We start from the raw sequence: 11,510 nt of genomic DNA on the forward strand, positions 1-11,510 counted from the left end.
CTGGGCTGACTTCTATAGTCATATTTTTTAGTGAACTACCAATTCAGTCCCTATTTATTTTTTAGAATGACAATACGATCCCTCACAATAAAAACGATCTATTTTGGTCGCTGTTCTCTACTTCTGTGACATAATGCGGTTTTTGTGAGTGTTTCTCCGTCAACTCTGAATAAAAAACGCTAACGTGTCAGGTTCAGAAATGGACAAGGGCCTAATTGTCTCTAAATTCAAATTAATTTGGAATTTATTTGTCTTTATTCTTTAAATAATATCTTTTTCAAATTATTTTATTATTATTATTATTATTTTACAGATTTTTTATTATTAAGATTTTTTCAAGATAGCATCATCCCATAATTCAAATTTTCGATATTGATGATGAAATTTATTAGGACCGAATTTGTTGTTATTGAACTAAGCTTATTGGACGTACTTCACTACTTATTTAGGAGAAGCATGGTTTTTCTTTCTTCGTAGCCTGTAACGATTTATATTCAATTATTCATTCTACTTAATAAAGCTTTTATAAAAATTATTAAAAGAATGTTGATTACTGTTTACCTAATAAAAAAATCATATAAACATCAATAATATAGATCCGAATCAATATAAATTTTATCTTCAAAATTATGAAGCTAACTGTATAATTAAATTGTGACAAGTCATAAGCAAAAAACAAAGCATTGTGACATATAACTGTCCTATATCTCTTGACTCTTGGTATGTATATACAGTGACGTTAAATTGGTCCTAAACCCCCCATTTTAATTAGAGCTAATTACAGCTTGTTTTCCACTTAGATGTCAACACTAGAAGTGGCCCATTTTCAAATTGTTTCTTCATAAAAGGGATAATTGCATTTGACTGATGCTATAACTGCGATTAACAGCTCTTAACATATATTTTTTAAAAAAAAATTATACAAGTATATTTGACACCAATCATTTTTTGTGAAATATGTAGCAAATTGCCACAAAGTTTAGGATTTTTTAATTTAAATTAAATAAATATAAAATTTACAAAAATACATAAAATACAATATAATTTTTTTTTTGGTGACATAAAATACAATATAATTACATAAATACACAATTGACTACATTTTAAATAATTAAAAAAAAGAAAAACTCCAAAGTCTAAGTTAAGATGAGAAAGCAATAAATTTTAGAAAAGTTATCAGTTGTACCTGAAAATATCGGTGTTTCAGTTATTTTAACCGTTGATTTTAATTAATATATTATATATATTTTTTATAATTCAGATGAATAGTTAAAACTTAAAACAACTGAAATATCGATATTCTCGGTATACCTAAACTTTTCCTAAATTTTATAAGAATTTTATCAAGATATGATCAAAATAGAAACCCACATCACCTTTATGATCATGAAAGTCAATGCTTCAAGATAACATAGCTGTTTGGCACTTGACTTTCATGTACTTAGCTTTATAGCTATCATTAAAGTTCGTGCATTCTGGTCATGTAGGGGAAAAAAACCATCTCAATCAATTCCATAATTAACCAAACTTGGATTTCAGCTTTTCAACAACATATGTCACACCTAAAATCACAAAATTCCTTAAAACATGCATATAATATTCTAAGAATTTAATTTTATTGTAATATTTTTTATTTACTCAATAAATTATATCAACAGTATCATTATTTGATCTAGTTAAAACATTGTTTGAATCTATTAAAAGAGTGGTAATTATGATCAGATTATTAAAAAATTATTTAAATTTATTATTTTTGACCATCAGTTAATCATCAATGTTTAAAAGTCCGTATAGGATAAAGTATGTTATTAAATTATTAGACTAAAAAAATTGAGTTGATAACCGAGTAATTGCCAAAAACAATAAACTCAGATAATCTCCTAGCATTTTTCTAACATATATTTGGTCCCTTAGCTTAAAAATTTATTTATTTTGATAAGATAAGCTTAAACTCAAGGTGAGCAAACAAATAAAAAACAAAAACCAACCAAAATTACCACCGGAATGAGGCATCCGGCAAAAGAATGGAGGAATCAAAGATTCGGGTTTAAAGCAAAACCAAGAATTAAACAATGTTGAGCCGGCACGTTACTTAATATATACGCTGTAATAAAAATTAAAATAAAAACCATCTCTTCCTCATATTGACTCTTTCATTTTGCTACTTTTAGATTCCCATTCCCACAAGACAAATCCGAATCTGTGATTCATCTAAGCTATTGTTCTTTTGTATTCTTGAACGATAATAATCTCATTTGATTTTCTTTTTATTTTTATTAAAATATATATCTAAATAGGTCTCCCAAAAATTTTATATTGGACATTTTTATTATTAAAAAAAATTACTACGTTGAGGTCCTTAAATTTTATAAAAATAAGACATATAAATTATTTCGTCACATTTTTAAAAATCTATTTGTCCAAATAAAAACAAAAGATTTGGCTAAACTAAGAGCATATATATCTTATTTTTGTAAAGTTTAAAGAACTCATTATAATAAAAAATTAGAAATAAAAATGTGTTACTCCATCTTACAATTTCCGCCCACGCATGTCCCCTTGAAAAATAATCAATTCAAAATACTTGGATTAATAACAGATTAAGGATATTGTATTTGAAAAAGTCTAGGTAATTAACATTTTTTTTGTTAATTTTATAATAAAAAATTCAAAACTTAACAAAAAAATATCTAATATTATCAAAAAGAAAATTTAAAATTTAACAAAAAAAGGCCAAAATCATTTTAAAATAGAATATTCAAAACTTAAAAAAATGTCTAAAATCTAACCAAAAAAATATTTAAAGTATAGTAAAAAGACTATTCACAAACATAACAATTAGATGATAATAAAGAAAAAAGAGGATGAAAAGAAGGAGGAAGAAAAAAGAGAAGGAGAAAGAGAAGGAGGAGGAGAAGAAGAACTATTGCTAACGACAATATTTTGATGAATCGCAGGCCATTGCAGCAACATTCTTCCAACACAATGTGACAGATGATGCAACAACTAGTGGCGGAAGATTGATTATAGTGCAGTGGCGGAGATAGTCACGAGGAGAAGTGTTACCATTGGAGAAGAAGTTATGAGAGAGGAAAAGAAAATGTGACAATTTTAATTGTCTTTTTTTTTTACTGCGAGGAAGAGGATAAAAGTGAGTTTTGGAGTGATAGTTGACTGAAATCTTAGTTGGTTACCTAACATGATTATATAAGTTTATAATGCTATTAGAATTTGTTTGGGTGAACTGTTAAGAAAAATAGATTTAAAAAAAAGAATTTTTTTAATTTTTTACTTTTATTATTAAAAATTTGTCAAACACACTAAAAAATAAAATATTTTTCATTGAAAGAAATTCTTTTTTTTAATGGGAAAAGGGGGATAATGCCCAAGAAAAAACAAAAAAGAACTAAGTACTCATCACTCTAGCAAATTCAATGCACCTTTTATCTGCATCCAGCGCATGAACAATGAAAGAGGGCAGAGTAACGAATTGATGAAGACTCACCAGTAGGCTATGAGCGTGTTTAGCAAGCTCGTCTGCACTAAAATTGGCCTTTCTCAGAATATGATTAACTTTGAACTCTCCTGACTTGGCTTGAAGCTCTTTAATGGCATCGATGAGGGTCGTACTTCTATGGAGGAAAGTAGAGCTACTCAGTATCAACCTAACCGCGCAGGTAGAGTCAGATTCTACCTTAATCTTGGTGAATCCCATATTAATTGCAATCTTAAGGTCCAAATAAATTGCCCACAATTCTACTTCCGTAATGGTTACCTTGCCAATGTTCATCATGAAACTAATAAGCATTAGACCATTAGAATCCCTGATAATTCCACCGCAAACTCCTGAATTAGAAACTTGGAGGACTGATCCATCAACATTAATTTTACCCCAACCATTTTTTAGAGGTTTCCACCCAACCAAAATCGACGACGTTGTTCTTAGAGTCATTCTACTTATGTTAGTAAGTACTAGAACTTCATCATAATTCCTAGCCACTCCTTTGATTTCAGGAATCACTTGCTGGAATGGAGTATTTTCCCGTTGAAAAATTAAATTGTTTTTCTTTCTCCAGATGACATTGCATGTGGTGAGGAAGAAGGTGGACCATGAGTCCCACTGTCAATGTGAAAGACCTTATTCAGATTGTCTGTAAGCCATTCCTGAAGAGACAGGCTTAAAAATGGGTCGCGTGGATCTCTATTTGAGTTGCTAATTCAAATACTTCGGGTAAAAGGACAGTCCCTTATAATATAGAGCAAACTCTCATCTTGATCTGGGCGTCTGGGGCAGCACCCATCATCAGTAAGTCCTCGGTTCCTTCTCTTGGCATTAGTTAGCAGAGCATTGTGACTTAATAACCAAGAAAAAGTCTTTAGTCTTTGAGGCACTCTGACTTTCCAACATAATCTATAAATCTAATCAGGATTTGTTTCTTCCATATAATAAGCCTTATAAGTTGAATTAATAGAAAAACTTCCATGTGATTCTAGTAGCCAACTGATAGAGTCTCGACCTAGGGAGTGGTTTGGAGCTTTCAAAGTTCGTATCATGTCAACAACCTTATCTGGGAGGGCTTGAGATAATTTTTTCAAATGCCAGCAGCCATCATCTGTAGCATAGGCCTCTAGGGTTTTGTTATCCTTATCATCGTTAATTTGACTGAGCGATAACTCACTAAGATTTTCAATACCAAGGATCCAGTGACTTTTCTAGATCTTGATACTCTTACCGTCGTCAATTCACCAAACAAGATTAGGTTGAAAGTCGGTCCCATACTTTAACAATCCCTCTCCATGCATTTGAGCAGTTTACTCTCTTAGCCACCTTGAGGATAGGGCTATCACCACAGCCATACTTAGCCTTCATAGCCTTTACTTAAAGTGCTTGGTCATTATGGACTAAACCCCAAGCCAATTTCATGATATAAAGGTTGTTTTATTTCCTGAGCCTTACGCAATTCTAGTCCACCCAACTCTTTAGGCTTGCAAATAGAATCCTAATTGATGAAATGGATCTTTTTATCTCCCGCGTCAGATCCTCAAAGAAAATCTCTGCAAATCTTGTCAATTTGATTACAAACTTCCTTAGGCATTTTCTTAGTCTGCATAGTATAACTTAGTATCGTTGAGAGGACGGATTGAACAAGAGTGCTCCTTCCTGCTAACGAGAAGGTCTTCATATTCCAATTGGATAGCTTTGCATGCATCTTGTTAATGATCGACTGAAAGTGTTGCTTTCCGCACTTTTCATGAATAAGGGATACTCCGAGATACTTTCCAAGGTTGTTGGTTAGGAGAATGCCAAGGTCTCTAATGAGTTCTATTACTCTAATGTTGTGGTTGACATTCTTAGAGAAGAACACGCAAGACTTGCTGAGACTGACTTTCTAACTGGAATCTTCACAGAAAATACTCAAAACCTCCTTGATGATTTGGATTTGAGCATTATTTGCTTGAGCAAAGAAAATGAGATCGTCTACAAAACAAAGATTAGATAATTGAGGTCCATTTCTAAATAAAGTAATAGGTTTCCAACTTTTTTTTCAACCAAGGAGTTAATTAAATAGGATAGCCTTTCAATACACAAAATAAAAAGGTAAGGGGATAAGGGATCTCCCTGTCTTATGCCTCTGGTCGGGATAAAGTTTTTGAATGAGACCCATTCCAAAGTAAGTTCATGGTTGGGGAGGAAATGTAATGATAAATAACGTTTAAAATATTGTCCGGAATACCAATATCTTTAAGAGCGTCAATGATGAACCCCCCAGTTGAGTAGATCATACGCCTTCTCCAGGTCTATCTTAATCGCCATAAGATCTTTACCTCCATTTCTGGTCCTCATTGTATGAATCACCTCTTGTGCGACTAAGATATTGTCCACACTAACCCTTCCTGGGATGAAGCTTGCTTGAGTATTCGACACGATAGCCCCTAGAGTCAGCCTAATCCTTTCAGCTATCACCTTAGTAACAATCTTATAGCAAACGTTACATAGGCTGATCGGTCTGAACTGGACAAAATTCTTTGGAGAAGGGACTTTAGGAATAATAGAGATAAGAGTCTGGTTCACTCTAACAATGCTATTTGGGTTCCTAAAAATCATTTGAACTCAACTCACTAGGGAATCTGCCACAATATCTCAGGAATGTTGAAAAAACTTTGTTGGAAGTCTATCACTCTCGAGAGCCTTCCAACTACCCATATTGAAAACTGTGTGCTTGACTTTCTTGAAGGTGATATTCTTGTTTAGGTGGGCAAGGTCATCTTCTGCCACTCTAGAAAATTTACCTACAATAGAAAAGTTATATTAGGAAACACCATACAGTTATCAGAAGCATATAAAAATTTAAAAAAAGATACACCCAGGTGTTTGAGTTCTTCCACATCGTCAATCCATTCTCCTTCATTGATGAAAGTATTTAGAGTTCTTATCCCAAAATTGACGATATTACACCTAGACATCTGCATCCAATAGCTCTCTTCTTGAACAACAATCTGTTCGTATTTCTTCCAAAGGTCGTTATGAAGTTTCTCTAGAAACGGTTATTGTTAAAAAAGAGACTTTGGTTGATTCCATCAAGTTTGAGGGGGACTCTTTGCTTCTTCCTAAAGATGTGACCAAAAACCTCTTTATTCCAAATCTTAGCTTTATCCGTAAAATTATTTATATTAGAGACAAGATCTCCCTGCTTGATCCAACTATTTTTGGCTAATCTTCAGTAGCCTTCATAAAGGAGCCAAGGCACAAGAAGTCTGAAAGGTTTATCTCTTCTTCTCGTCTCTAAGTTATTGAAGTCTAAAAGGATGGGGATATGGTCAGACTTCAACTTAAGGAGATATTTAACACCGACTGATGGAAAAAGATCATTGAAACCTAAGTTGCAAATAAACCGATCCAATCTTTGTTTGACTCTATTCCTCTGCCAGGTGAAAGAGGGCCCTAAAAAACCTAGATCCTTTAGGCCATAATTCTAAATACACTCTTGGAATCTTCTTGAGTTTTGAGAAAGATTAAAACTGCCCCCCTTTTTCTTCAAGGAAAATGATAGAGTTAAAGTCCCTGCCAACGCACCAAGGTCCTTGAATAGTCACTGTGAAATCTTTTAACTCCTCCCAGGGGCTACTCCACGTCCTAGGTTGAGGGCTGCCATAGACACAAGTGCAGTACTAATTCTGATTCTCATTGTCTTTGATATTCAAATGGATAAATTGCTTATGGACTTCTAGAGGTTTGATATTTCACTTTCTTGTTCCAAAGGCACCAAATACCCCTCGTAAAACCTTCAGCTTCTCTTTTACACCAAGATTAAAAACCTAGCTTGTGGATAATCACCTCAGCGAGCTTTAGATCCTGAAACATGAGTTTCAAGGAGGACACACAAATTCAAATTGAATCGATAAGATAAATCTTTAATAATAATGGAGAATCCTTTGGCAGACACCCTTCTATAATTCCAAATTGAAATATTCATAATAAAAACTATGATGGAAACAATTTCAAAAAAAAAAATCCTTTAAAGAAAAGGATTCACTGAGCCTCATTTGGCTTGCTGTTGATGGCTTGAACGTCCATCTCTATATTCTGGTTAGCAACTTCTCCTTTTTGGAGATCAAGGTATCAAGGTCTTTTATGTTTTTGTCCTTTCTTGGTTTGGAGCTAGACTCTCTTGGACCTAGAGGTTTATTCCCTTCTTTGTTATTGACCTCGTTATTATACCCACCTTCCATGATACTAGTGAGGAGGACTTTAATTGTATGATCTAAAGAGTCCCTTAGAAGAGTTGGTTGCACATACTCAACTTTAGCAATTTCTTTGTTTAGGTAAGAAAATTTTCTCCAATATTTTTCATGAATTTTTTCTTGCATTTCTGATTCTTTTGGGATGCTTCATGACTGTTTTGGTGTGTTTTTATAATTTTATTTTTATCCTGATTTCTGAAAGTGCTTTGGATGATCTTGGTCTTTTGACTGAATTGTTTGATGTGTTTAGCGGCAGGTGTTATTTTCTTACTTATTGTAATATACTTTTCTTTAATGATAGGAATGAAATTTTTTTGCCTCTGTTCATTTTTTTGTATATGGTGAGTATTTCTGTTTTTGAGATTCTGATTTGCTGCTATTTTTGTGCTAGGTTCTGCTAAACATGCGTCCTTGTCATCTCCTGAATTAATAGTTTGGGTCCTATTCGAGGGTAGTTCTTTATTAGAATGATTATCTTCTTGATTTGTCTTTAATTTGCAAGGATGTGAAACCTTGAATTTTGAAAACTTTCCTTTCTTTCCTTCTCCAAAGAATCAGCTTTGGTTTTATTTCTTCTTTAATTTCTCTTTACAATCATCCATGGCCCAAAAGAGTTACCATTTTGCTCTTCATTAATGCTTTTTTGATTGGTTGCCATATTTTAGGAAACTTGCTTTTTGGTGCCTAGCCTCAGGTGTGATTGGTGTGTCATTCGTAATAATTGCTGCGGGATTTTCTTTCCTTTCTAGATTTGGTTGCTGATTCTGCATGTCCTGATTAGTCTCTTGACCGTTAAAGGAGTTCCTATGGCCAGGCCGGGTGCCCTTCGTCATCCCAGTGACAATTTTAGTGGCAGTTCTAACTGTCCTCTTGTTATAATACTCCATTCTGTGCCCATATTTACCGCAGTTAAAACAGATTTAGTGTAATTCTTCATAGACAATGTTAAACTCTTTGCCAAGAGCTGTGATAGTTGGAACCATCTTCTTTCGCATATCAATTTTTCCGCATATTCTTGCGATTTTTTCTCGGGAGTGTATAGAGATGAGTTCATCCACTTTAAGTATTGTTCCGAGAGCTTTTCCAACTTTCCAGAGAAAGAATTTATTATATAATTCTGCAGGTAGGTTGGGGACCTAACCTAAACGGTAACTTTTTGAATATCCGTCTTCTGAGGTAAGAAGAGTAGTCTCCACTTTTGCACCAAGAGATAATGATAAGCCGTCTTCTATTTTTAATAACTTAATGACACTCAAACAAACTCTCAACATTCTATGTGTACATAAAAAATTAACACCAAATCAGTCTTGTATAAAATATATATTAAAATATAAAATATATATTAAAAATAAACTAAATACTATATGTATTTATATATAAATACATAATAGTTAATTTGATGACTAAATTAGGTATATACGTAATATTGTTTTAAGAAAATGATTAAAATATGTTAAAATTATAAATGTTAAAAATAAATTACAAAATTACTCTTCATAGAAATAATTATTCTTTTAATTACACACACAAAAAATTATTCTTTTAATTATTTTACTAATTTATCTTGTAAAAGGTTATGGGATTCCATTAGATTGCATTTGTTTACAGAGACAGGACAATAAGACAGGAATATAGAGACACAAAATTGTGTTTGACAGAAGAGACATGGATAGAGACAATGTATTCAGAGACACTAAATTAGTGTATTTTGTGTCTATCCTGACAGGAAAGATACGGAAATACTAACAAGGGACGCAACTTATTTTTTATTTTTTTTATTATTCTTATTAATTTTTTATAATTATATTTTTTACGATTATTTTTTTTGTCTCAAATTTTTTGAATGAAAAAAAATGAGAATAAATTAAATTTTTATAATTTATTTTAGTTTATTATCAAATAGGAATAAAAATACAAAATTTTGTGTCTTTATCCTTTATATCTTGTTTTTAGTATCTTATCTTATTTTATTCTAAAAAAACAAACCCAACCTTATAGATAATTAGTTATTAGCATTTATGTATAGCTGGTACATTAGTGCAGTGCAGTGCACGTCTGCAGGGTATGTATAAACTTGTGTACGAATACGACCTTTGGCTCATTAATTCACAATCAAGCATGTCTATCTGGATATCTTCCTTTCTCTAAGACCCTTCCTCTCTACTCTCGGCTTTCTCCCTTACCTTCATCATCCTTATTATAATTCTTTATCTCATCCATTGATTTAGGGATGGCTGGAAAATATAACAATTAGGGGTGCACAGACCCGGCCCGGCCCGAAGGCCCGGCCCGGTCCCGAACACTTTTGGGGCTAATTTGGTGTGATTTCATCGGGTTTAGGGCCGGGTAAGGGTCTCAAAAATAGACCCGGTCATTATTTCAGGTCGGGTCCGGGCCATAGTTCGGGTCACCCGAAGTCGGCCCGGTGGCCCGGTCATCATACACAATTAATATTTTGTGTTATTAGTGATGGATCATGACTATTCTTATGTGGAATTTAAGTATTGTAAATCTTAATATTTTGTGTTATTAGTCATTATAAGACTATAAGTTAATGTTTTATGTTTAGAATGCATAATATTGTGTTATTTGTATGTATTTAAATATTTGGTATTATTAGACAATATTAGTATTGATTGTGGTTATACTTTAGTATTGATTGTGGTTATGCTTTAATTTTGAAGAAGGGTTGGTTCTTGTTATATTTTTCTAAGTGAATTTTATCATGTTAAATAATGGTTGGAGTCTTGGAACTTTGGATATTTTTACATGCTAGCTTACAAGAAGGTATCAATGTAATGTAATGTTAACGGCCCGGTTTTCACCCGGTTTTTACCCGGTATAATTGTGGCCCGAAAGTGTATTGGTTTCATCGGGTCTAGGGTCGGGTTCGGGTCTAATAAATAGACCCGGTGTATATTTCGGGCCGGGTCTGGGTCACATCAAACCCGGCTTCACCCGACCCATGTGCACCCCTAATAACAATGTTATATTAATTTGCTAAGTAAATACTTATTTATAGAGAATAAAATTACAAACAAAAATAAATAAATAAGGAGAAAGGAGTATCAATTTCGGACACTATGCTCAATGTCATAATTGGCGGATAAAAAGACAAAAACAAAGTAAATGAAAATGGATAGGCTTTAATGGTGGAGAGAAAAATGTTAGATATTAATGCTTGTAAAGCAAGCAAAACCGCGTCATCATGATCCTCAGCTAGTCAACTGAGGAAATTGTTTTTCTTTCTTCCCCACTTTCCGATCCCTTTGTGCTTTGCTCTTCCATGCCTTTGGTCCCTCACATTCAATAAATCTTCCAATAGCTGAGTTATGTGTTTGATAGTAATTATTTTGTTTATATTTGGATAAACATTTTTGCAACATTAATATGTCAAAATTAAATTTATTTCATTTATAATTTATAGTAATATTAAAGGTAATAAATTAATAAATAACTTTATCAATAATTTTAGAATTAAGTAGTAAAATTAGTTCAAAAAGAGGTGTTAGGATCTTGTTACGGCCTGACCCAAATTTCCTGCGGGTCGGCCCGACCTGGACGCCACCCGATCCGGATACACGCCCCACAATCGATCCGGACACGCGTCCAAGACAGCTCATGTACAGCTATGGGATAACGTCCATGAAAACATGAGCCTGTCCTCATCGGGTCCACCTCTGACAAGTATATAAGGGGAAGACTTGTTCTTCCCCCAAGGTACGTTACATATTCTATCACCCTTTCCACCTGCACACTTTACTGAC

This window comes from Arachis ipaensis, chromosome B03 (genome assembly GCF_000816755.2).
Source record: "Arachis ipaensis cultivar K30076 chromosome B03, Araip1.1, whole genome shotgun sequence".
In the NCBI taxonomy this organism is placed as follows: Eukaryota; Viridiplantae; Streptophyta; class Magnoliopsida; order Fabales; family Fabaceae; genus Arachis; species Arachis ipaensis.